The sequence below is a fragment of the Sus scrofa genome, chromosome 8, assembly GCF_054392235.1.
Source record: "Sus scrofa isolate SSC_HxYL_T2T_F1_AM1 chromosome 8, Sscrofa_HxYL_maternal_Yorkshire_Landrace_v2.0, whole genome shotgun sequence".
Lineage (NCBI taxonomy): Eukaryota > Metazoa > Chordata > Mammalia > Artiodactyla > Suidae > Sus > Sus scrofa.
The window spans coordinates 48,630,921-48,658,003 of NC_139390.1; the positions used below are offsets into that span (position 1 = coordinate 48,630,921).

The 27,083-nt window shown below is 39.1% G+C and overlaps 1 protein-coding gene and 1 long non-coding RNA gene across 11 annotated transcripts in view; one reads left to right on the forward strand and one right to left on the reverse strand.

Moving 5' to 3' along the window:
- RAPGEF2 (Rap guanine nucleotide exchange factor 2) overlaps positions 1-27,083 on the forward strand; it is a 256,095-nt gene that overhangs the window by 24,514 nt on the left and 204,498 nt on the right. The gene's annotated exons all lie outside the window — the stretch shown is intronic.
- LOC146400465 (uncharacterized) lies at positions 5,226-11,540 on the reverse strand. The gene is made up of 2 exons (XR_014812523.1): positions 6,392-11,540; positions 5,226-5,469 (listed from the first exon to the last, which is right to left on the reverse strand). It is a non-coding gene; the product is annotated as an uncharacterized LOC146400465 (long non-coding RNA).

The window sequence follows — 27,083 nt, forward strand, 5'->3', positions numbered from 1 at the left end:
TTCTAGGAATTTATGGTTTCTAGCTCTTACATTTGAGTCTTTAATCTATTTTTGGTTAATTTCTGTATATGGTGAGAGATAATGGTGTTGTTTCCTTCTTTTGCATGTGGTTGTCCAGTTTTCCAAGTACCATTGATCAAAGAAACTTTTTCTCCTTGTATGTTCTTAGCTCCTTTGTCAATTAATTGCCCTATGTGTGTGACCTTATTTCTGGGCTTTTATTCTTTTCCATTGATCTATGTATCTGTCTTTATACCAATGCCATATTGTTCTGATGAATGTAGCTTTGTAATATAGTTTTAGATTGGGGAATGTGATACCTCCAGCTTTTTTCTCCTTTCTCAAGATAGTTTTGACTAGCTGGCAGTCTTTTGTGATTCCATAGAAGTTTTAGAATTACTCGTTCTCATTTTATGATAAATGTTGTTGGAAGTTTAGTAGGGATTGCATTGAATCTGTGGATTGCTTTGGGTAGTCTGCTCATTTTAATAGCATTAATTCTTCCAATCCATGACATGGACCACCTTTCCATTTTATTTGTATCTTCCATTTCTTTCATCAGTATCTGAGTAGTTTTCAGTGTATCTTATGTCCTACTTTAAACTGCAAAATTCCTTGAAGGTGAAACTATCTTATTAACATCTGTTAATAATCTATTAATACTATAGCATTCCACAAATAATTAAATGTATGAAGTGTATGTATGTCTGTCATCCTCATGGTGAGTCAATAAGCAGTACTATTGGGACATAACCCAATATGATAGAATTTTAAAATTTTACTCTTAAGAAATTAATTTTTACTATTTCAGCATAACATAGTTTAGGCTTGTGATTATTATAAGGCTCAGCCACAACCGATTCTTAGAATTGTCTGGTTAGATGACAGTGAATCAAATTTTAGTTAGTCACCATGACTTTGGTCAGTCACAGAAGTCAGAAGTTAAAAACCTGAATTCTAGACATGGCATTATGAATTCTTAAGCCCTAGACTTCAATCTGTTGCCTTGGGTTTTAATGGGGTATGCATGTATTTGCTTTTACTGGATTCTGAACTTCTGTTTTATATCCCTACTTTGTAAACTTCCCTAAGTTAGAACAACAGTATTTTAAATTGTACATTTAATCTTGTGAAAATCCAAGAGTTTGAAAAAAAAAAAAGAGAGAGAGAGAGAGAGACTAGTGGAGTTCAGAGGTGATACAGTGGGTTAAAGGATCTGGTGTTGCTGCGGCTGTGGCATAGGTCGTAGCTGTGGCTCAGATTCAGTCCCTGGCCCAGGAGCTCCACATGATGCAGGTATGGCCAAAGAACAAAAAAACAAGGAAACTAGTAGTGCCTTTTTTTGCTTTTGATGTTGCTCTAATGAGGGCACTCATTTTGGGGTCTGTGATTCTAATGAGGAAGAACACCTGGAAGAGAGAGGCTGGTGTTACACCCTTTGTTCTCTGAGTGATTTTGGCAACTTTGACTGGGCCTCATTTTTCTGGTCTGTGAAACAGAGCTCACTCTTTTTGCCCCACCTATTTTCCAGGGTGTCTGTTAAGGGTTAATGAGCATAGTATGTGAGAAAGTACTTCACAAACGGAAAAGTCTACACTAATTTAAGACATTACAATCACTAACACCACAGAAGTATTAGTGCCAGTAGGAATTGTGAGTCATTTTAAAATATAATAGACTAAGATCCTTTTACTGTTTGGCTGGTAGCATTTATAGAAGTATGCCTCTTGTTTTTTTTTTTTTTGGTGTGAGTAAGGCAGTAAAACCATGTTTTCAAATTATTTCTTTATTTGGTTGTCCAGGTTAATACTTATCTGGATCATTTTAGAAGCCTAGGCTTCATGTTGAGTTTTGTAAAGAGCTTTTCTTTGCTATAGCATTTTTAGACTTCAAAGAACCTTTGTGTAAGAACTCATCTATACCAATGTATCTCAAGTAGTTTTGATTATTTTATTTTGAGTAAAAAAGCTAAACTCCAAATTTTTCACTTTCAAAAAGACTCAAACATGGCAAAGTCTTTCCATATGTGTAGCATGTATATGTATTCTATTCAAGAGTGTTTATCAGAATACATATTTTTATTTTTTTGAGGATAATACACAATTTTAGAATAAAGTTTTGTAATTATATGCTATAAATGGACATGATTTGCTTTTCTTCTCTAATTACTAAAATCTGTTATCATTCTCTATTTAAATTTGAATGCTCCATAAACTTACATATATAACTAGAAACTTGCATAAGAATACTAATAAGTATAAGGATGTGGAATAGAAATGTATGTTTTTGAAGAATTTGAAGAGGAGTTTGAATTACTTTCAAAATATGTATTTACTAGTGAAAGGTGCAACAGTAAATGGGTCTTTATATTATGCTTCTAATTATACTTAATTAAGAATTACTTTTGGAGTTCCCTAGTGGCTGTGGATTAAGGATCTGGTGTTGTCACCGCCATGGTGAGGGTTGATCCCTGACCTGGGAAATTCTACATGCCTTGGGTTCAGAGTGGGGGTGGGGGAGTTACTTTTGTAATGTAGCCCCTTCAAAAGTGCAATATTAGCAGTTTCAGATTGCCTGCCCTGTAATAACACATAGCATTTTGAGTTGTGTAGTTTGCTTGTCTGCCTGCCTTTCTTTCTTTCTGTCTTTCTTTCTTTCTGTCTTTCTTTCTGTCTGTCTGTCTTTTTAGGGCCATACCCACTGCATATGGAAGTTCCCTGGCCAGGGGTTGAATCAGAGCTACAGCTGCTGGCCTACGCCACAGCCACAGCAATGCTGTTATCTGAGCTGTGTCTGCAACCTACACCACAGCTCACAGCAACACTGGATCCTTAACTCACTGAGCAAGGCCAGGGATCGAACCTGCATCCACATGGATCCTCGTCAGATGCATTTCTGCTGAGCCATGACAGGAACTCCATGCTTTTCATTGTATATTTAGGGAGAACATAACTCAGCAGGAACAACTGAGGTAAGATTTGGAAAAGCAGTTGACATTTCTTAAGTGTTTATTAGTGCCAGGAAATCAACTAGGTTTTTTCCCTTTTTTTTTTTTTTTTTTTTTTAGTTAGGTTTTACATCAGCCCAGTTAATCAGGAGATGCTGTCTCCAGTTAGTTTACCAGAAAAGAAGAAACTGATACAGAGAGGCTAGTCATTTGCTTAAGGACATGTAACTGCTTGATTTTAAAGTCCCTATCTTTTCCCCTCCACCAGACTTCCTCTGCAGTAAGACTGGGTATAAATGTCTGTACTTCTGTCAGTAAGGACTTTTACAAAATGAAGCTTTTATTTGCTTAAGTTCTTTTTCTTTATTCAGAATGCGTCACTTGGAGTTCCTGTCGTGGCGCAGTGGTTAACAAATCTGGCTAGGAACCATGAGGTTTCAGGTTTGATCCCTGGCCTCGCTCAGTGGGTTAAGGATCCAGCGTTGCTGTGAGCTGTGGTGTAGGTCACAGACGTGGCTAGGATCCCAAGTTGCTGCGGCTCTGGTGTAGGCCGGTGGCTACAGCTCTGATTAGACCCCTAGCCTGGGAACCTCCATATGCTGTGGGAGTAGCCCTAGAAAAAGCAAAAAGAGAAAAAAACAAAACCAAAACACCAAAAAACAAAACCAAAACAAAATGCGTCCTGTTTACTTGCCCTTTAGATATGAGCTTCTGGTCCTAAATTCTATTTTTATTAAAATTTAATTTTAATTTTTATTTAATTATTTTGTGGCTGCACCTGTGGGATATGGAAGTTCCTGAGCCAGGGGTTGAAGCTGAGCCAGAGCTGTAACCTGTGCCATAACTTTAGTAATGCTGGATCCTTTAACCCATTGTGCCAGGCTAGGGTTTGAACCCTTACTTCCGTAGCACCCTGAGATGCTACAATCGGATTCTTAACCCACTGCACCACAGCAGGAACAACACAATTTTAATTTTTAATATAATTGGACCTAGTAGAGTGGGATTGGAAGGCCTGTCCAGGAACCTAGCACATAGATGAGTCTCAATAAATGTTTGCTGGTGTTATATCCACTCTACTTTTTAAAGTAGCCGGTTAATTGCCAGGTTTATCTGAAAATGATAAGGAGTTTCACATGCTGGTTTTGATAGCATCTGGTATGCCACCAGATACTCTGTTAAAGTTATAAATATGTTATCTTTTTTTCCACTTCTTTGGTACTTAATTTTATCCAGTTAATATAATGTGACATAACATGATAAATATATTACTTCAGTATCTTTTCTGATTAGTAGCTACTGTCTGGGATTCTTAGACTTTTTAAAAAATTTAAATAAGTACATTACTTAGGATTTTTACCAGTTGAAGAGTAATTTTTTTTTACCAGTAAGAGTAAGTGGTAAATCCAGTTTGAGGTATTTGGAGTAAGCTAGCCTGATGCCTTTCAAGGTATTCTGTTTTAGGGGGAGAGTAACCAGTTTTTCTCGGCAATAGCAGACAGCCAGACATTTGCTGGCTTGTCAGAAACAGAGACTTGATGTAGCTCTTATTTCTACTGTTTATGAAGTTTCAACATGGAATGACTTTAACACAAAGCCTTTCTGACTAGGATCAGAGTTGGGAGCCTTGGTTTTCAGTGCTGACTGAAAAAGTGGGGGAAAGATTTGGGAGGTTTCTAGCAGGGGCTGGATTTGAATGGGTTATAGTCATTGAAACTTGCGTGTTGGAGGGTAAAACATTCCTGGTAATTCTGCTTTCCTAACTGTTGTCATGAGGATGTCTTAGCTTGTAAGTGAATTTTGTTGTTTGGCTCCACTATTCAGAATGGGGCTACTCAATGTGGAATTTGAGCAGAATTGAGAGGCATTCAGAAATGCTAAGAATCAGTTCATAAGCCTGTATCTTGCACAGAGATACTGTTAGGTTACCCGACATTATCTAGCTCTGACACCATCTTATGATTGTACTTCATGGTCTCGACTGCAAAATGAAAGACAGATGCTAGATTTTGGAATGTGAGATCTAAAGGCATCTGAAGTGCTTCTGAAATGCTCAAGTCCAGATGCTCTAGTGGTGCTGGGGGTATCTGTGTAAATGCTGTCATGGAGCCCTTTAGTTACAGAGACATGTGTCAGTATCTGTGGCACCGAGTCCTGTTTGTTCCCCTTTGTCTCTACAAGACATAGACTGCATCCTTACTTGAGGAACAGCACTCTAGGACAGAAAGGTAGGAGGTTTTCAAAGGTGTGACAAATTTTTGGCTCTTTTTAATACAAATTTTCTTTTCCTTCCTTCCTTCCTTTTTTTTTTTTTTTTTTTTTTTTTTTCCATACCTGTGGCATATGGAAGTTACCAAACTAGAGGTCAAATCAGAGCTGTAGCTGCCAGTCTGTGCCACAGCAATGCCAGATCCAAGCCATGTCTGCAACCTTCATTACAGCTCACAGCAACACTGGATCCTTAACCCACTGAGGAAGGATGGAACCTGAGTCCTCAAGGTTACTAGTTGGATTCATTTCCACTGGCCATGATGGGAACTCCCTGAATTTTCTCATTTATGGCTCCTTTTAAAAAAATCATCTTCCGGAGTTCCCATCATGGCGCAGTGGTTAACGAATCCGACTAGGAACCATGAGGTTGCGGGTTCGATCCCTGCCCTTGCTCAGTGGGTTAAGGATCCGGCGTTGCCGTGAGCTGTGGTGTAGGTTGCAGACATGGCTCGGATCCCACGTTGCTGTGGCTCTGGCGTAGGCCGGTGGCTACAGCTCCGATTCAACCCCTAGCCTGGGAACCTCCATATGCCGCGGAAGCGGCCCAAGAAATAGCAAAAATAGACCAAAAAAAAAAAAATTAAAAAAAAAAATCATCTTCCTTCCAAAACATCCTTAACTATTTATTTTCTTCTAAAACAATTTTTAAAAAAGTTGATTTATAGTGTTGTGTCAGTTTCCTTTACTCTTTTGTAGATTCCTTATTTTCTTCTGTTTTTGAGGGCTACTGGGGTTGTAAAAAAAGGTTAAGTGCACAGTCTTCTAGTGGGTTGCTCATTTTCTTTTGGTGATTGAAAGTTAACCTGCATCATAAGTGTATGTGATAATGCATTCTGTTCCTGGAATGTTTTGTGTTCCAGAAATATTCATAATTTGTACTTGTCATGTATTTAAAAATTAGTGGTTTTTTTTTTTTTTTTTTTTTTTTTTTTTTTTTTTTTTTTGTCTTTTTGCCATTTCTTGGGCCTCTCTCGCAGCATATGGAGGTTCCCAGGCTAGGGGTTGAATCGGAGCTGTAGCCACCGGCCTACACCAGAGCCACAGCAACGCGGGATCCGAGCCGCGTCTGCAACCTACACCACAGCTCACGGCAACGCCGGATCCTTAACCCACTGAGCAAGGGCAGGGATCGAACCCGCAACCTCATGGTTCCTAGTCGGATTCGTTAACCACTGCGCCATGACGGGAACTCCAAAAAAAATTAGTGTTTTAAATAGTATTTAAATAGTTTCTAAACAGTTGCATAGTTCACACATCATACATTATACAAAGATATACGGTGGAGTCTTAATTTCTTCCTCTGTTCCACATCTGCCTAATTCCCAATCCCTAATGATAGTGATATTTTGATTGCTTGTTTATTCTTCCAGAGATTTTTAAAGATCCATATACAGGGCCATGTAAAATATGTCCCCAACCCCCAAATTATATTTGCGTATCTGTCCTTTGCTTATTTGCTTAACATAAAATATAATTTGGGGATCTTTCCAGAACAGCACATGAAGAGCTCCCTTGTGGGGTGTACATGTGTTTGTGCATGTGTGAAAGTGTGTGTGTGTTTGTGTGTTTGTATGTTTGTGTTTAGCCATTATAGAGCATTCACAGTGCTACAACGAATATCCCTTACATATGTGATCTGGTAAATTTCTGTTAGGCCAAAGGGTTCTTGCATTTCTAATTTTGATAGTTATTGTAGTAGCAGTTTATACTACTGCCAACATTGTATTAGGAATTAAGAAAAAAACAAGTTGCGGTTAAGTTGGATGCAGCTTTTACAAACGGCATATTTAATTTTTTTTTGATAGGCAAGAAATTGATTTATTGAGATAGGGAGGGATACAGGCAGGCAGGTGAGGTAGCTCAGCAGATATAATTTATATGTAGTAAAATTACCCTTTTTAAGTGTAAAATTCTATGAGTTTTAACATGTGTACAGTCACATCACCACCACCACAGTTAAAAACATTTTTGTCACCCTGAAAATTCTCTTGTCCCTTTTCTGTAGTCAGTCTCCTCTGACTTGCCCTGCCTTTGGCAACCATTGATTTGATTTCAATTCCCACAATTTTGCATTTTCTGGAATGTCATATGCATGGAATCACATAGTGTGCCCTCTTTTTTTGTGTGTATGTTTTCCTTAAGCATAATGCTTTTTAGATTCAGGCCTGCTGTGGCATGTATTAGTAGGGTGTTTTTTTTTTTTTTTTCATTTTTATTGCTGAGTAGTATATTACTGTGTGGATGTACAAACTTTTTTTTAATCCTCAGTTAATATTTGAATTGCTTCCGTTTTTTGGAATAGAGCTGTTACAAACAATGACGTACGTATTTATGTGGACATGTATTATCTTTCTTGGCAAATATCTATGTGTGGGATTGCTGAGAAACTGAAAGACTCTTGGTTTTAAAGCAGTCATTTCAATAGTTTTTCCATCAGCAGAGTATGAAAGTTATAGTTGTCCTACATCCTAGTCAGCATTTGGCTTTGTCAATTTATTTTTTAATCCATCTAATAGCTGTGAATTGATACCTTGTTATATTTTTAAAAAATTGGCTTCATTGAGATATAATTCATATACTACTCATTTAAAGTATGCACTCAGTGGTTTTTAGTATATTTACAGGTGTGTGTAACTGTCATTGCAGTCAGTTTTAGAACACTTCCATTACCTCAAAAAGGAAATGCCTGTGCCCTTTAGCTATTACCCCCTGTCCACTATGCTCTCTGTCCTAAGTAAACATGAATTTATTTTCTGTTTCTATAGATTTTCCTATCCTGGACATTTTGTATGAATGGAATAATAAGATATGTAGGGTTTTTTTTGTGCATGGCTTCTTTAATTTAGCATAATGTTTTTGAGGTTCATCTATGTTGTAATATGTGCCAGCATTTCATTCCTTTTTGTGGCCAAATGATATTTCATCATTTCACATTTTGTGAATCCATTCATCAGTTGGTGGACATTTGGGTTATTTCTGCCTTGATTACTGCTGCTGTAAACATTCATTTACAAGTTTGCTTTTCTTTATGATTAATGATGAGAATCTTTTCATTTACTTATTTGACATCCACAGCTCTTTAGTGAAAGTCTTTGCAAACATTTTGCCCACCCCCCTTTAACTTTTTATTTTGAAATAAATTTGCCAAATTTATTTTGAAATAAAGTTGCCAAAATCGGAGAAAGTACCTGTATACCTGTCACTTAGGTTCTTCTCCTGGTTAACAGCTTTCAGAACCATGGTATATTTGTCAAGACTAAGAAATTAATTTTGGAAAAAATACAGTTCTCTAAACTATAGGCTTCATTCTTCATTTTACCAGTTTTCTACTAAGGTCTTATTTTTCTGTTCAGGATCCAATGTAGGATACTGTATTGCATTTAGAATTCTACAAAATAATTTCTACAAAATAATTTTTATTTGTAGCAGAATCATTACTCATTTTAATGTTTTGGCTAAATGCAAATCTGTGTATTTTTAAAATATTGATGTAATTTATATAACATTAGATGTGGGTAATTTCTCTACTTGTGTAACAAATGGGTATGTTTTCAAAATTGTGAGAAAATTATATTTTCTCCACAGTCCATCATACTTTTGTAGATATGTACTCAGAAAAAGTATTTTTATTTTTATTTTTATTGCTGAAATGGTCCCCATGTGATGTACGTAATTTTTCTGACAAACATAGCAAAGGGCCCTTTGCAACACCAGAATGTGGCAACATGGAAAGCCTGAAAAGTTCAAGGGGGCAAGCCCAGGAACCTTTTGCATTGAAGCAGATTTTTTTTTTTAATTTTAATTTTTAAAAATTAAAAAAAAATTTCCTTTTACAGTGAAGCTCATTGCAGAAGTATTTTTACCTTAACAGGTATCAGTGAACATTCACCACTCCTCTGAGTCCTCATAATAGAAATCAGTTAATTCAGCAAGTGCTTGTCAAAGACCTGCTGTGCACCACTTGCTGTTGTAGGCACTAAGCTTGCAGCTGTGAAGAGCAGAGCCTGCTTTGTCCATGGAGCTTGCATGCTGGGGAGGGGGCCCCCCTAAAAGCCAGCGAGCAGACCATTGGTTGGATGTTGATAAGTATCAGAGAAAAAATTAAGCTGAGGAAGGCCACATTTGGAGGCCTCACTGATGATGAAATGGTATTTGAAGAGCTGAGTGAAGGGCTGGAGCCAGCTTCATGGGGGAGAGAGGGGAAACAGACGCTTTACAGGATGACCTTAGAATGGTCATCCTTGAGAATGGAGGCTTTGGGAGCAGTGAGGCAGTGACACGTGGAAGGCATTGGCGTCAGAGGTTGGCAGGAAGGCTGGACTGTGGAGGGGCTGTGGTTTCATTCTGATATATTGGGGGGCTGTTGGGGGATTGGGTGTGCTAAGATGGTTTGGGGTGCTGGGTGGAGAATGGTCCATAGAGGGGCCAGAGTGGAAACAGGGAGGCTAGGCTGGGGCTCACGCAGGAAGCCCACTGTGGTGGGAGGGAAACATGGTCATGCGTCTGTGGTATGGTAGCAGAGTGGAGCAGACAAAAGACATTAGATTTGGGTGGGAAGAAAGAGGACTCACAGATGACTGAGTTTCTGGAAGGATGGGGATGACAGTTATTGGAGAAGAGGATTTTGGTTTGATTAAAAAGAGGGTGTCAGAGTTCTCACCGTGGCACAGTGGGGTCGGCAGCACCTCTGCAGTGCCAGGGCACAGGTTCGATCCCTGGCCCAGCACAGTGGTTTGAAGGATCTGGCATTGCTGCAGCTGTGGCTCAGATTTGATCCCTGGCCCTTGGACTCCATATGTCACAAAGCAACCAAAAATCAAAAACAAAAACCCACAAAAACAGACAAAAAAAGAGTATTGGTGATAGTCAGCTGGAGCTCAGCTTTGGGAGGCCTATTTGTGACAAGGCCTACTTGTCGTCAGAGGTAGTTTGGAGGTCACTGGACTGGAGATTAAACCCATGCCTGACATCTCTTCCATCACTGGAGCCTCATCTTCTCTTAGTGACACGTGTGCCCAGCATATGTGTGGAGTGTTTAATAAATGGCTGTTGAAGAGATTTGAAGTGCAAACTCAATACTGCTTTGTGATATCTTTTACTGTAATAATAGTTTCTGGTATTTGAAGTGGGTACTATTTTCGTTCAGATGAACTTGACTGTAGTAAAGTGAGAATGTTTGATACCCCTTCCTAAGCAGTGCTTTCTGGGTATAAGTGGCATTGAAGACTAGAGTGGGCAGCTGACCTGGAGCTGTCCACACTGTCCTTCCCTCCACCCCTATTCCTGACCAGTGCTCAAAGTGCTGTCCTCTGTTCCAGCTCCTTGTCCCTCATGGCCATTAGTTTCTAATCTTAGACTGTGGAAAAAGTCATGTATATGCATTGTAGGTTATGTGCAGTCAGAAAAAAATGAGGGTTAGGTTCTGTTTAGTGGGCCTAGAGATTCATTTGAATATTTCATTTCATGTGCTTTTGAAACACTTTGGCTTAACTTTGTTAGATTTAAAAAACTTACTGTTGGTCAGTTCAGGCTGCTGAAACAAGATAACACAGACTGAGTGGCTTAAACAACAGGAACTGTTTTTCTCATCGTTCTGGAGGCTAAAAGTTTAAGATCAAGGTTCTGGCTGATTTGGTTTCTGGTGAGGGCTGTCCTCCTGGCTTGCTGAAAGCTCCTTGTCTTGCTGTGTCCTCATATAGACTCTGTATGAGTGCAGGCAGGGGGTGGAAAACGCTGGTATCTCCCTCACTGATAAGGACACATATCCAGTTGGACCAAGGCCCCACCCTCATGGGCCTTTATCTCACCCTGATTGCCTCCTGAAGACCATGTCCTCAAATATCATCACAGTGGGGGTTAGGGCGTCATCACATGAACTTGGGGGGAATGCAGTTCAGTTTACAACACTTAGCATGGTGGTTGCATCTCTAAATACTGAGGTTATGTTGCATTTCCCTTATGTGGAAAACAAAAACCGAAAACTATACCTTTTTAAGGTATTTATACTTGAGGCATCATTCTAGGAAAGGAGAATAAATTGTGAAAAATGCAAAAATAAGAGTTTCCGTTGTGGCTCAGTGGTTAATGAAGAACCTGACTAGTATCCATGAGGACGTGGGTTCGATCCCTGGCCTCCCTCAGTGGGTTAAGGATTCTGCATTGCCATGAACTGTGGTGTAGGTTGCAGATGTGGCTTGGATCTTGTGTTGCTGTGGCTTAGGCCAGCAGCTACAGCTCCAACTTGACCTATAGCCTGGGAACCTCCATACGCCACAAGTGTGGCCCTCAAAAGACAAAAACAAAAACAAAAACAAAAAAAAAACCCAAAACAAAAAACCCCCCAGCAAAATAACAAAAAGCAAAAATAATGTGAACATCTAAGTTTACTGGGAAGGAGAGTTTAAATTTCTGAAATGCTCACATGCTAGAGTATTTGAGTGCATGCAGCTCATTACCTATAAGCACAAAGAGTAACAGTGATACTTTAAAAATGCTTTTTTTAAAATCTTGATGAAATTGATTTAGTGAATTAAGAAATTGTTCATTTGTAATTAGTGTCCAACTAATGCGCTAGGGTTCTTAAGTAGGGTAAATGTGCCCATATACAGATTTAATGGCATTATTAATTTGCTTAGCATTTTCATGGTATAATCAACTTCAGCACAGACTGAATTACTCATTAGTGGAAGCTTAATGAATGTGGTTGAATTTTACCACTTAATGTGGCCTGATGCATCAACACAAGCTTTCTCCAGGGAGATATTAGAGTAAGAGGCATCTCCATGGAGATTTTAGCTTGGTGCCTGTCTCACCCGCCCTGGTGCTGCTGAAAGGCCTGTGATCTTGGGTAGATGGAGTTACCCATGCACGTACATACACAAAATGGATCTATATCCACAAAACATCTAAAAGCATTGATTCAGAGTATTCCCTTCTTTTTGATAAAAAGTTCATATTTTCGCCTCTCCATGTTACTCAGTTTGAGTTACAAAGACTAGGATACAAATAGTTTGGACATGGTTTTTACTGCCGCAATGAATAAAATTTTCTCTTTTCAGCTTTTGAAATATAGGTAGGTATGGGGGAGAAGTAAGAGTAAGTTCATGGCTTAGGCTGTCGCCAAACTTTGTTGTCAAATTTTCACTCTGTTCAAATCTTGGTGAATTGTATAGAGACTCTGGGACTCCAGGAAGTATAAAGTGACTCCCTAGCCTTGTGGTTGGTTAATCGTTGGGAAGTAGAAGGAGTCATATGAAGGAATAGAATTTCTGTTTGTGGGCAAGTATTTCCTCCCTCCCTTCCTTCCTTTTGCATTTTAGGGCTACACTCGAGGCATATGGTAGTACCCAGGGTAGGGGTCAAATCAGAGCTGTAGCTGTAGGCCTACACCACAGGTACAGCAATGCAGTACTCGAGCCATGTCTTTGACCTACACCACAGCTCATGGCGACGCCAGATCCTTAACCCACTGAGCGAGGCCAGGGATCGAACTCATATCCTCATGGATACTAGTCCGGTTTATTACTGCTGAGACACAACAAGAGCTCCCTCTTCCTTCTCTCCCTCCCTCCTTCCTTTCTTTCCTATCTGTCTGTCTTAATGACGAAGATTAGAGAACTTTGAATTTATATTTTGAGTTTGGTTGATCGAAACAGTTAGGAAAAGCAGTGTAATAATCTTCAGCCATACCTTCCTCTGTTTGTTGTACTGTCTGAGATCATTTGAACCAGAAATAACAGGACATCTAGTCCTGAGTTAGAGTTGGTCCCTATACATTGAAAGGACACCCAGCATATGACTCTCTACCTTCCTGGCAGTCATGAATTGAAATAGATGGGGCAATAGTTTGCATCAGCAGAAATTGACAGAAGATTGTAAATCAAAATAAAAATTAAAGAGGAGAGGCTGAGGCATAAAAAAAAATAGCTGAGGCAAAGGAACGTTGTCCATTTTCATGGATTAGAGTCTCAAGCAGTTTGGTGTATCTGGCTAAGTGACACTGTCGATGACTGTATCATACAGCCTAACTGTAAAGTTCTGAGAAGCCCACACGGGCACATTTGAGGTACTCTGTCACATGCCAGAACATGGTGTGCCGGGTGCATGGGATGTGCAGATGAGCAGGACACAGTGCAGGGAGTTCTTAGCCCAGTGATGGCAGTGTCTCCTAGGGGAAGGATTCATGGGGCAGTGTGGGGGTCCACTGATGAGGTGGCTTGGAAAAGAGGGAAAGGAACCTGAATGAGCAGGTGTCACGTGACTGCTCTGCCATGTTTCTACCGAAAGGATTCTATTGAAAGTGGCCTCTACACATTTGCTTCAGTCTCATTTCAGATTATAATTCTGTAATACTGAGGGCTTTGAGAAGTGCATTGCAAAGCACACATTTAGAGCATAGGATGACAAAAGACACCTGCAGCTTATGGAAGTTCCCAGGCTAGGCAGTCGCACCAGAGCTGAAGCTGAGGTCTATACCACAGCCACAGCAACACCAGATCTGAGCTGCATCTATGATAGCTTGCAGCAATGCTGAATCCTTAACCCACTGAGCAAGGCTATGGATGGAACCAGCATCCTCACAGACCCTATGTCGGGTTATTAACTCCTAGAGCCACAAGTGGAACTCCTTACGACATTTTGATGACGACAATGTTTCCTGTACTGTTATATACACCCCATATATACAGAGCACTTGTAATTTGTTCTTCACAGGCTACTTAGGTAATTTAAAGCATTGAATTATAATTTTTGGAGGAATGGTAAGTTCAACATTTTTCTCAGGTTATCTTTTGTTAAACAGGATTTGTTAAAAGATTTTCCTTTGTTCACTGTTAGCAAGTGGACAGGGAACAAAGCATACAGATTTTTATCAGGCATAAACAACTTTGCATCCTGTTGACCACATAGAAAATACCTAAGTGAATGTGCTAAGAATAAATTCCTTCAGGTTTGGGGTTCTGTCACACCAGGGGTGGAGGAATCATTAAACAGGAAGAATGAAATCCGGTAAACAGGAATAACGTGCTGAGAGACGGATTTTTGAAAGGGAAGTGGAGGCCCATGCTCTGAGAAGGTCACCATTGAGAGGGTCTTGTTGAGAATGTTGGAGCTGATGGAATGCCAGGTGGTCTTTTCTTTCCTCACAGCGATGATAAGTGATCTTTACTAGGATTGTGTGTTCCAGATGAAAGGTTTTGAAAGTTAATTCAGTTGTATTTGCACAGATGAATCCATTGTGGTGTTTAGCCTTACTGTTTTCAACAGTTAACACTGCAAGGTAGAGATAGTTTTAGTACAATTTAGAATGGTTAGTATACTTTCATATAGTTGTATATAACCACATGTTTTTACATTTGTATATATGTATGTTCAAGAAAGTTGGGAAAATGCTAGCTATAATATTTTAAAGCACCCCCTTCCTTTCTAAAAGTCCAGCAGGAAAACAGCAAGCAAGCCTGAATTTACCATTCTCTTTAAAACACTTGTTTTTGCAGGATATAAATTATGTCAGCAATATTACTATTTCTTTAAATATTTTGGTGATATTTCTTTTTCTTTTCTCTCTCTCTCTCTCTTTTTTTTTTTTTTTTTTGCCAAGTGTTACCTCGTGTGGTGATAACTTTAAGTGCTAACAATATCAGAGATTGAGGATTTACTGCGGGCTGGGACAGTGGAGAACTGCATGGCCTGGTAGTGTTATAGAGGATGTCTAATTAGGGTTGATGTGAGAAGAGTCTCAGTGCTAATTCTGTAGCAGGTGAGGAGAAAATGAAATCAAGACCAGCATGGTACTTAGCAGATGGGGGCTGGGAGGACGAAACTTAACATTGATAATGCCAATATAATGTAAGCAGTTATACTGGATCAATTTTATGCCTCAGATTTCCCCCCCAGAAGATATATCTTTTAATTAAAAAATAGGAGCACTCTAGCATCTAATTTAAAATAATTTCTTAGAGATGACCCCTCAGGTCAGCCTCATTCTGCTCAGAGGATGTACATTGTCTCCCTGTACATCATCCGTTGTGTCCGGAGTTTCTTGCCCCGCCCCGCCCTGCCCTGCCCCATCCTGCCCCATGGGCATTTACTGTGTTTCCAGTTCTTATATCACCTTACAAATAGTGCTGTGGTGACTCACTACATACATATGTATATGTGTTTGTGAATGATTTTTGTGAATAGATGCATTAGATTAGATTCCTGGTAGTTGTTTACTAAGTCTGTATTATTAATATTTTGATAGCTGTTACCAAATGGCTTATTAACAGAGCTGTACCAATTTATATTTCCACTAACAGTGTATAAAAATCCATGCCAGTGGTGGATTTTCACTAAACTTTTCCAATTTTGCCAATCTGAGAAGTGAAAAATTGTGTTGCAGTGTTTAGATAACATTTCTTTAATTCCATGAAGTTGAACTTGTTTCCCATATGTTTATTGGCTAGTATTTAAGGTAATTTTAACCAGTTTTACCTGTATATCAGTAGGAAATACCTAATACTACATGGAGAAAAGCTTTAACAGTGGGATCCCGAAAGCCTAGCACCACATAGGACAAATGCTGTAATATTTGTAACATAGCAACATAACATAAGATAACATAACAGTGTTACATAAGAGAAGTACTTGTATCAGTGTTGTTTGGGGCATCTGTGTGTAATGAAAGAAAGATCTTCCTATAAACTTGCAAATGTGTGTGACCATTTTTTCCCCCTTGTGTACATCCAAGATTATAAGAATAGCAATTTTATTCTTATTTTATAGCAAAGAACATTATCTAGAACAATTGAAATATATGACTTAATTTAGATGTTTATTTTTTTTTGAAAAGCGAAGAATTGCCTTAATGCCATTTGGAAGATTAAAAATAGTGATGACATCTTGTATTCTATTCTATTAACAGAAGTTAATAGATTTATAGCTTTTACAAAATGAGGAGCATTTTTCTCATATGTAATAAATCCAGATTGATTTCTGACAAAACCAATAAGTAATGCATTTGCAGTATTTGAAAATAAATTGTAGCATGGAAAAATCCTACTGGTACATTGGCAAGTGGATATACCCAGATGATCAAATATTTCATTTCTGTGTCTACATTTTATGAGTCAGTTTCACACAACAGCTGTTGTGGAGGAAGGGTTGATTTACCAGAATACTTTATGGTTTATACAAAAAAAAAATATGAAATTCATTTGGCCATAAAAGGGTAAGCCAAGCAAATAGTTTATTGCTAATAAATAAAGATCCCTTAAAACACATAGTTCTTAAGAAGAGACCCCCCCCCCCCCCGCTTTTGGTGTTCAGTGTCTCAGTGTTTTAAATTACAGAAAGCAGTGGTTAATTTCATAAAAGTCTTCTAGCGTATAAGTTGTAATAACAGCAAACACTGAATTGTTCCTTTGTAAAATCTGTCATCTCCATTATGAAAAGGACACACTAGTGGAAGAGGCTTTGGAAGTGCTGTGACTTGTCAGGGCTGGTATAGATGGTAGGTGATGGAACTAGTGTTGGAATCCAGGGTCTCTCAATGCTCTCAAGCACTGTGTTAGATTGCATCCAAGTCGTCACAAGGAATATATGTAATTTGTGAATTTAAAATATTCTGTGTATTTTAAAATGTTAAAATTTTCCTTGAGTACTTTTCAAGGATTAAGGAGAAATTCATTCTTTCTACAATAAATACCCATTTATTCTCATTTTGTTGATGAAAATGTTGGTATTTGTGCTATTCATGGTTCAGATCTGAATTTTCCCTTGTTTGGGCCCCAAAGATTATGTGACAGCTCCCACACTAAATGGAAACCCATAAAAGTGAGAGAGGCATAAAAATACATGTTTTAGAATGTCTCTTTTTTTCCATCTTTGGGTATACTCATGGAGAATGTATTATCTGTGACAAAATATTCCACTGGGCCGCTAACTAGTTGTTTAATAAATGGAGGCTTTGGGAATTCACCTTGTGGCTCAGCAAGTTAAGGATCTGACTAGTATCCATGGGTATGCAGGTTTAATCTCTGGCCTTGCTCAGTGGGTTAAGGATCCAGCGTTGCTGCAGGCTGTGGTGTAGGTTTCGGATGCGGCTCTGATCTGGTGTTGCTGTGGTGTAGGCCTGCAGCTGCAGCTTCAGTTTGATCCCTGGCCCAGGAACTTACATGTGCTACAGGTGTGGCCCTAAAAAGATAGAAAGAAAGAAAGAGGAAGGGAGGGAGAGAGGGAGGGGCAGAAGGAAGGAAAGAAGGGAGAAAAAAAGTTTTCTAAAAACCGTATGATATAATAGTTTATCTTAACTGGGGGCTTGGATCAAATGTTTTAAATTTTTTTTTACAGCTGGAGGAATATACTTGATCAAATGCTGCTTGATCAAATCTATATGATTGCTTTAAAGTTGATATTTGATAGGGAGTGAGCTATGTGGAGTAGGTGTTTCTGGCTTTTTTTTTTTTTTTTTTTTTGGATGGACAGCGTGCTTTTGGGAGGGGGGAGTATTTTTCTTTGAACAAATGCCTCCCTTTTTAACAGACTGTGTGGTTTCCATGGAGATCTTTAGACACTGTAAATGCCGCCTCCAGTGCTAGACAAGAATGTGGCCTTGGGTTGTGTGGGGGGCCATGACAGCACACTGCAGCCTAGATCTGTGGATTGTGTCCAGGGAAGTGATTTCACCGTAGCCAGAAGCCTGTTGGCCTGTTGCAGTCTCCTCTCCTTATATTTGGTTTTTCCTTGTATATGCGTGTGACATAGAAACAGTGGAACGGTGTGGAGCAAGACCCCTACTTTCCTTCTCTGGTCTTATACTTCTTGCTCTCAGAAGAGGATCGACACGGTTGAGAATTTGGAGATGTTCTTGAGTCCTTGTTCTCCTTTTACTCCACATGTATCACCACAAGCTGTAATTTGATTTTTTCCCCCCATATATCATTCTGTAGCTTGCCTTTTCCTCAGCCATATTTTTTTTGCAACCCCTTCATGCTGATGTCTGTCTGGTTTGTTTGGTTCAGCTGGTATATAGAATTTCATTGTAGTTAATCTAGTTCCTTAGAGTGGGTGCTCAGTGTGTTCTCCTGCCCTTTTTTTTTTTTTTTTTTTTTTTTTTTTTTTGTCTTTTTGCCATTTTCTTGGGTTGCTCCCGCGGCATATGGAGGTTCCCAGGCTAGGGGTCGAATTGGAGCTGTAGCCATGGGCCTATGCCACAGCCACAGCAGCGCGAGATCCGAGCTGCATCTGTGACCTACACCACAGATCACTGCAATGCCGGATCCTTCACCCACTGAGCAAGGCCAGGGATCGAACCCGCAACCTCATGGTTCCCAGTCAGATTGGTTAACCACTGAGACACAACAGGAACTCCTCCTGCTTATTTCTGTGAAACTTTTCACCTCCCATGTTGGGTAGAGGAACCCAATAAATATGCCCTTGAATTAATCTTGATTTGGCCAAAGCTAGACCTTACACTATCATTAAGCTATTCTCACATTCTTTCCAGTAGTCTCAGTTCATCTTAATACTAAAAAAGTTTTAGTTATCCTCCAGTCATTTCTTTTCTTCATGTATTGGACCTAGTGAAACCAACCAACTACTTGTGGCTTGGCCAAATTCTAGGATGTTCTTGGTGACCTTTGCAGAGGATTATCAGTAACAGCATTGCTATTGCATGAAACTGCTTGTAATATCGTGGTGGTTCCAGGATTTATAGAGAAAGCAAAGCTATGACCTTTTAAATACTTTGGAATGAATTTCACTGATGATTTTGCTTCCTAAACAACTTGCTTTCTTATTTTTCCTTATTATCATAATACTGTCCAGAAACTACTGCTGAGGACTCAGTGTTTGCCTAGTACAGTTGTCAAAATACCAGCCAAATATAGATCAGTGCTGTCTGATAGACAAGCCATAGACAACTCCAAAGTAAAGTTTTAATTTTTTTAAAGACTCACTATTTATAACATGAATCTAATTTTTTTCTTTTTTCTTTTCCACATGTAATTTTAAATTTTCTAGTAGCCGCATTAAAAAAATTTAAAATAAAGTAGTGTCATACATTTTATTTAACCAGTATATTTAAAAACATTGTCATTTCAATTTTTTATTTTTTATTTTTGTCTTTTAGGGCAGCACTGGTGGCATATGGAGGTTCCCAGGCTTGGGGTCCAATCGGAGATGTAGTCACTGGCCTACGCCAGAGCCACAGCAATGCGGGATCTGAGTTGCGTCTGCGACTTACACCACAGCTCAAGGCAACGCCGGATCCTTAACCCACTGAGCGAGGCCAGGGATCAAACCTGTGTCCTCACGGATGCTAGTCAGGTTTGCTAAACACTGAGCCATGATGGTAACTCCATCATTTCAATTTGTAAGCAATGTAAAAACTTATGAGATACTTTACTTCTTTTCATAGCAAGTCTTCGAAATCCAGTGTGAGTTTTACACTTAAGCTTATTTCCACCAGGACTAGCTATTTTTCAAGCATTTGTAACCATGTGTGGCCAGTGGCTACCATATTGCATAACCCAAGTATAGAAACTACAAGTTTAAGAAGCAGTAGTTAGCAAATAAGATACACAGATGGCAAATAAGCATATGAAAAGATGCTCCCTATCAAATGTCATCAGGGTAATGTAAATTCAAACAACCGCACACCTGTCGGAATGGCCACTATCCAGGACACTGACAATACCAGATGTGGAGCAACAAGAACTTTCATTCACTGCCAGGGAGATTGCCAAATGGTACAGGCGCTTTGGAAGACAATTTGGTGGTTTCTCACTGAAATAATATACTCTTACTCACAAAACTAATAAAATCCTACCATGTGATCCAGCAGTTGTACTCCTTGATATTTATCTAATGGAGCTGAACACTTAGGTCCCCACAAAAACCTCCGTGTGGATGTTTATAGCAGTTTTTGAAAAACTGCTAAAATCATTCCAAAGTAAAGTTTTTATTTTTTTAGAGACTCACTATTTATAACATGAATCTAATTTTGTTTTCTTTTTTCTTTTCCACATTACTGTCCTATTAACCAGCCTGTTTTTATCTGAACTATAATAAGTAGTCATCACTGGGGAAAATTATTTGCAATGTTAAGGATGCTGTCCTTAAAGATCTCAATGAGAAAGGCAGACATGTTAGTAGTGAATGAAGGAAAAATTACAAAAAGAACTGCAATTTGGAATTCCTGTTGTGGCACAGCGAAAATAATTCTGACTAGGAACCATGAGGTTGGGGGTTTGATCCCTGGTCTTGCTTAGTGGATTAACAATCCGGCATTGCTGTGAGCTGCTGTCATAGACGCAGCTTGGATCTGGCCTTGCTGTGGCTGTGGGTATAGGCCAGCAGCTGTAACTCTGATGCTACCCCTGCTCTGGAAACCTCCATATGCTGTAGGTATGGCCCTAAAAAGCCAAAAAAAAAAAAAAAAAAAAAAAAAAATTGCTTAAAGTCGAGAAAAATAGCAGGAACTTAAATATGTAAAATGAAAGGCTTGATGGAGTTAATAGGGTGTTTGGAACAAAAGACTGTCTTGTAGTTTTTTTTTTTTAATTAAAAAAAAAATTTTTTTTTTTTTTTTTGGTAAAGGGCCACATCCGCAGCATATGGAAGTTACTGGGCCAGGTGTTGGTTGAATTTGAGCCACAGCTGCAACCTACTCCACACTGAACCACAGCTGCAACCTACTCCACACTGTCCACAGCAGGAAACTCCTATCTTGTAGTCTTTTACCTCATGAGATATTTATGGTAGTTATCAGTGATGAAAGCTGATTACAAAATGGAAAGTATACTGTCGTTGAATTTTTGTTTAAAATACATTAACACATCTTTGTATGTGAGTGAAATCTCTTTAGCAGGCTTGTGGTCAGATTTTTGCTTTGCCCTCTCCAAGGTGTGTGACTTTAGTCAAGATACCTAGCCTTTTACTGCCTTAGTTTTCTTTGTAGGCATTCTATTACCAATTTATAGGCAGCTGGATGATTAAATTAAATGAAAAGCAGAGTGTTCTCTGCAGAGACTGGCATATGTGTCCTAAAAATGCCCCGAAAGTATTTTTTTTTTTTTTTTACAAAAATCTTATTTTTGAGTGAAGGGATTGCAGATAATTTAAAATTTCTTATTTTTTCCTATCCTTATTTACATTTTTCTACAACAGATATGTTTTGTGATTTTTTTTTTTTAAAGTTAAAATTGCTTAATTTACTTTTAGGTTAAAGGCAGAAAAGTATTAGATTAGATGTGTAATCAGAACATGTTATATTGCTTACTGAACTGGAAAATATAGAGAATCACTCATGTTGTGTTGAAATACAGTCATTAAATCACATTTACATGTAACAGTATTTATACAAATAGTAGATTTTATTGAATCTTAGGGCTTGTACTTTATTTTTAAAGTAGGTGGTTAAGTGAGGTTCAATAAAGAATACGAGGTCTGTCATGGCGCAGTGAAAATGAATCTGACTAGAAACCATGAGGTTGTGGGTGTGATCCCTTGCCTTGCTCAGCTGGTCAAGGATCCGGCGTTGCCTTGAGCTATGGTGTAGGTCGCAAACACAGCTCGTATCTGGTGTGGCTGTGGCTGTGGCATAGGCTGGTGGCTACAGCTCCGATTAGACCCCTAGCCTGGGAACCTCCATATGCTGCAGGTGCAGCCCTAAAAAAAATAAAAAATAAAAAAAAAAAAGAAAGAATAGATGTTGAAAACTGTAAGTGCCAGTTTCTTATATTTACTTTCAGGGAAAGTTTTAGTTTTAATCATTTCTTATATTTTAATAAAGAGAAAGTCAAATTCAGATGATTTACTAGTTTTCGAGGCTACATACAACAAATACTGCTTTCAATTATTTTTCCCAATTTCTATTTTGCCTCTGAATACTTTGAAGCACTTCTTACACATATGGTGGTTCATGTTTAATAACTACCTATTGAATATCTCCTCTTTCCATTTAAAATAGAGTTTCACTGTATTTTTTCATGGCTCTCTTGTAATGTGCTCTTGGATTTGATTGTGCTTAGGCGGTGGGTATAGGAGTGAATCTGGATTGCATATTAGGTTTTCTCAGTAGTGGGTGAGCACCTTCCTGTTCATTGGTTGTATTCTGTTGAGGCTGTCAAGAACAGATCCAGAAGAAACAAAAATAAACCTAATTCATAAGAGCATACTGTTTTATTTTATGTATTTTTTCCTAATAGTCTATTTTCATCAAATGTTGACATTTTACATTTGCTACTATGCTTCTTAGAAAGAGGTGTAGTAATCAAACTATTTTTTGGATCCAAATTAAATGTGGCTTAAACAAATGAATTTTTGGAGCCCTTAGCTTTCAAGGCTGCATCAAGCCTCTTGGCTTTGTGGGGAGAGGGGAGTGCGCATTCCCTAAACTCATATGACTAGCCTCCCCTTTGCAAAAGCATCGTGTAATACACTCTGGGAAACACTGTTTTCAATACAATTATAGAGAGCAGCAGAAGGAAAAAAGACCTGGAATACCTACCCATTGAATAAGAAGTAAAATTGGCTCTTAAAACTGTATTGTGAACATTTAAAACAATAGCAAATGTAGTTAAAATTTCAGCTTAGTGTTTTTTTTCCTCCCTGCACCCCCCAAGCTGTCCCTCCTTTTTCTCTCTCTCTTTTAAAATGAGACTATTTTATTTATTTTTATTTAGTTTTTATTTGTTTATTGATGCCCGAGGCATGTGGAAATTCCCGGGCCAGGGATTAAACCTACATCACAGCAGTGACCCAAGTCACAGTAATAACAACATTGGATCCTTAACCCACTGAACCATCAGGGAGCTCCAATAAGAGACTGTTTTATGTAAGTGATGAAAAAACCAGAGAACTACTCTGAGTATTTCTTCCCCTAAACAGGTCATTTCTGTGTGTATTGATAATATGAGTACTCAGAAATTACTGTAAATATCAAGTGTTATTCTCTCCAGCTTTGTACTTACGGTAGAACAGAATTGTTTAGGATTGGGCAGGTCTGCCCCTTATTTGTTTTAGAGCAATAATGATCAAAAGTTCGTAGGAGAGATTGTTATCACAGAGAGATATGATTTAGGGCATAATTTAAAAACTTTATGAAATGTCATGGCATTAACGTTATTCTAAAAGCAGTTGGGGCAGGTGTTCATTGGTTCTAGAGAATTGCCCCTGTAATCCTAGTTCTTTTACTTGGAATATTTTATTTGTTTTTGTCCCAGATTTTGCAAATCCTAGGAGCAGGTTCATCAAGTAGAATTAATTTTTGTCATGTGTTTTATTACTAGTTATATTGTTATTGTTACTAGTAGTATTAATTTGTCTTGTGTTCAGGGGAGTTCTATTCTGTAGGGCTACAGAGAACACTGACTTAACCAGTACTGAACCATTGCTCGGGGGCAGTACATGGCCAGGTTCTTGCAAGCCTCTGGCCACAATTTTGTCAACTGATCAAATGTATAACCTTGTTTTGTGTGTGTTTTTATTTAAAGAGACCTTACTCAATATGAATTTGATTTGTGAATATTGAACTCTGGGCCAGAGCACTCTAACCCATATCTGGGCAAAGACTTACCTAACACATGTGTTTTTCCCCTGTGGCCCTCGTGTGCCTAGGGTCACTAGACTGCATTGCTGCAGGAGGCTCAGGGGCTTGTAAACAGTGAGATCACCAACAGAAAGCACACAAATGTGAAATCCATGACACAGAAAACAAGGACTCTTGTTTGCAGCACAGGAGCTGGAAGAAGAAAACCGAGCATTACTTCCTTCCCTCAGCTGGGCCCAAGGACGGGGCATGACTCAGATTTTCCATGCCCTGCATGTGGCCCTGAATGACTGTGAAAATGCCTTGAGTATCGAACTTGGGGCTACAGATTAAGTTGAGCAAGTAGGCGGAATTTATAAATATGACCTCCCTTGTAATGAGGGTCAAGGGTTCCTGGATTGTTTTGGAATCTGAGGTTGGCCTGGGAGCTCAAGAGCAGGTTCATCAGCCTGCTGTCCAGCTGTCTGCCTGTCCCTTTCTTTCCTCCTCTGGTGCTGGTGTCCCCAGTCCAGACTCATTGTGAAATGTGCACTGGTTGCTGCCGCTCTAGTAAGCAAGAAAAATAGGGTGTGATGAAGTAATAAAATCTGCGTAGCATCTAGAACTAGCCTTGGCTTTGCTCCTGAATTTGCCAGCACTTGGAGGATAAATCAGAGATGCATACTGTGCTTTCTGTTCTCTGTAATTTGGGTACTGGTGTCCTTTATGTAGAGGCCATACATGCCCTTCTGAAGGTTGGTCACACCATAGCAGCTGTGAAACATCTTCTTTTACTATATGACTATTGGGCTTCTTTTTTTCCCCCTGTGGTCTTGTAGCTGCTCACAGCTGCAGTCAAAGATACTGGCTTATCTACTGTGTCTAGTTCAGTTGGGTGCTGGTCATCTGATTTGGTATGAAATTGAAAAGATGATTTAAATGCAGTCAAATGACTGGTTTTGAATAGAGCACATGCTAACAGATTACTGAGAAGTATTGTTTTTTTTTTTTTTTTTGTGGTTGAGATTTTCACATTGATTTACTGTGGAAACATACAGTTTTTCAGAAAATAAAAGGACATTGTAGGCACCCGTAATGCATAAAGTTCAGAGCTGGATGGTGAAGAATGAATCTAACTAAATAAGTCCTGCTATTTCGTGGATTTTAGGGCTCCCCACCTGATACAGGATGAAAAGTTTTGAAGAAATAAAGAAAACAAACCCCAAGGTATTGTGGACTTTTGGAGACAAATTATTTTGGCTAGAGAGTAAGGTTTCTGGGGAGGGCAGAGTGAGAGGTAAGAAAAGGCTGAACTGCATTATTACTTGGTGTCATCACCTCTAGTAATTGCGTGTATCCAAAGTAGGGTGTTTTCAAAAGTTTTCAGTTTCGTGTTTCAGAGATGTAACATGACATTGATAGGGTGAGGAAATAGAGTAGGGAAACCCATTTCTGCCTCTAGAGAGACCGTTTCATTGCCTGACATCAAGAGTATATCCTCTCCCCATGACCACCACCTGCCTAGGGTGGTGCCTCTCAGCCTTCTCTGCTGTCATGTCTACACAGAACCCCCTCCTTCCTCCATCTTTCCATACTCCATTCTCTGGAAGAGGTGATTGAATCCAACCCACACTCAAGGGGTGGGATGAAGGTGAGAGATTTAAGCCCTACCTGCTGAAGGAAGCATTGATGTAAATAATAAAGTAGACTCAATGGGAGAGGAGATGTTGAGGGTGAAGAACCACCACGTCCTGAGCACTGCATGTGGTTAAGATGCATGGACATCAAGTGGGTTCAGCTTTTAAGTCTTTGCAGTGATGAATGTAAATCATCCCCAAACTAGAATCCAAAACCAAAGATTCAGAGGCTGGAGTGTCCTACGAAGTTCTTTTGTGTTGTTGTATGTTTTTAGCTGTGATGCAAAATAATTTTGGGAGTGATCTAGCTATGTGGGTACAGGTTTTTCGGCAATAAAACTTTTATTCTGGAATGATTTTCGATTACAGAGGAATTGCCAAGATAGTAATGGGGTGTGCTTCCCTGGCTTTCTTCTGTTGTCACATCTTATGTTACCAGGATTCTTTGTGCAAACTAAGGCACCCACACAGGTGCATTCATTCAACTCTCAATTTTAGAACTTTGTTTTGCTAGTTGCCCATGAAGGCATCTTTCCATTCCAGGACCAGCCAGGACATCAAACTGCGCTCAGTCCTCAGCCTCCTCTCACCTGTGTTTCTCACTTTCCTTGTTCCTCACAACTTTAGGGCTAATGGTCAGTTATTTTATATGAAGTCCTTCATTTGAGTTTGCCTGATGACTAGACTGTGGCTGTGAGTTTCTGGGAGGAAGACCATGAAGGTAAAACACCGTTTCATCACCTGACATCAACGTTATATCCTCTCCCCATGACCAGTCACAGTTGTTGCTCACTTTGGTCACCTGGCTAGGGTGGTGCCTCTCAGCATTCTCTACTGTGACGTTTACGCAGAACCGCCTTCTTCCTCCATCTTTCCATACTCCATTCTCTGGAAGCAGGTCATTGAACCCAGCTCACACTCAAGGGGTGGGATGAAGGCCGGAGATTTAAGCCCTGCCCCGTGGAAGAAGCATCAATGTAAATAATTTGAAATTTTTCTCTAAAGAAGATCACATCTTCTCCCTTATTTACATTTCAGTCAATTACTTACATCAGTATGGATTCAGGGCTATTTATTTTATGTTTTGGGTTATCATTTAATAGTGTGCCATGTTGCTGCTCCTCATTGAAGCTCTTGTGTTCATTTGACATGCATGTCCCCATCTTCTTTTTTTCCTTCCTTGAGCAGTTTCTTACTTTCTTAAGTGCTCCAGGTTCATCTTGTGTTTTCCCCACCTATCTTAGAACCAGCCATTTCTTTAAGGACCCTGCTTCCTTTTCTTGGAGAGACTGAAGTCTGGGTGCTGGATATGCTCCTTGCCACTGGGGTCTTTCCTCTTCCAGGGCCTCGTGATGGACAGAGCTAAGATATAAATACATATATATGTATACTGATGGACATGGTATAGTTTTGTGTTAAAATCAAGGGATTTCAATGTGATGTGTGAAGCTTAACATTTTGAAATTAAAATTATATTCCTCAGGCAAATTTTTGCCTTTGTGGGCACAGGTGTGAGTGTCTGGACAAGACTATTAGACAGGTGTCTTCCCCAAAGTCTTCTCTTTCTTTTTTTGCTATAAAGTTATTATATGCTGATTACCGTTAACTCTTTGTATGAAAATTTAGGCCCACCTTTTTTGTTACCTTAAAGAAGAGTTATTTTTTTCCATAGATGCAGAACTGTCTGTCATCATGGGGTTTAATAAGTTACAAGCTG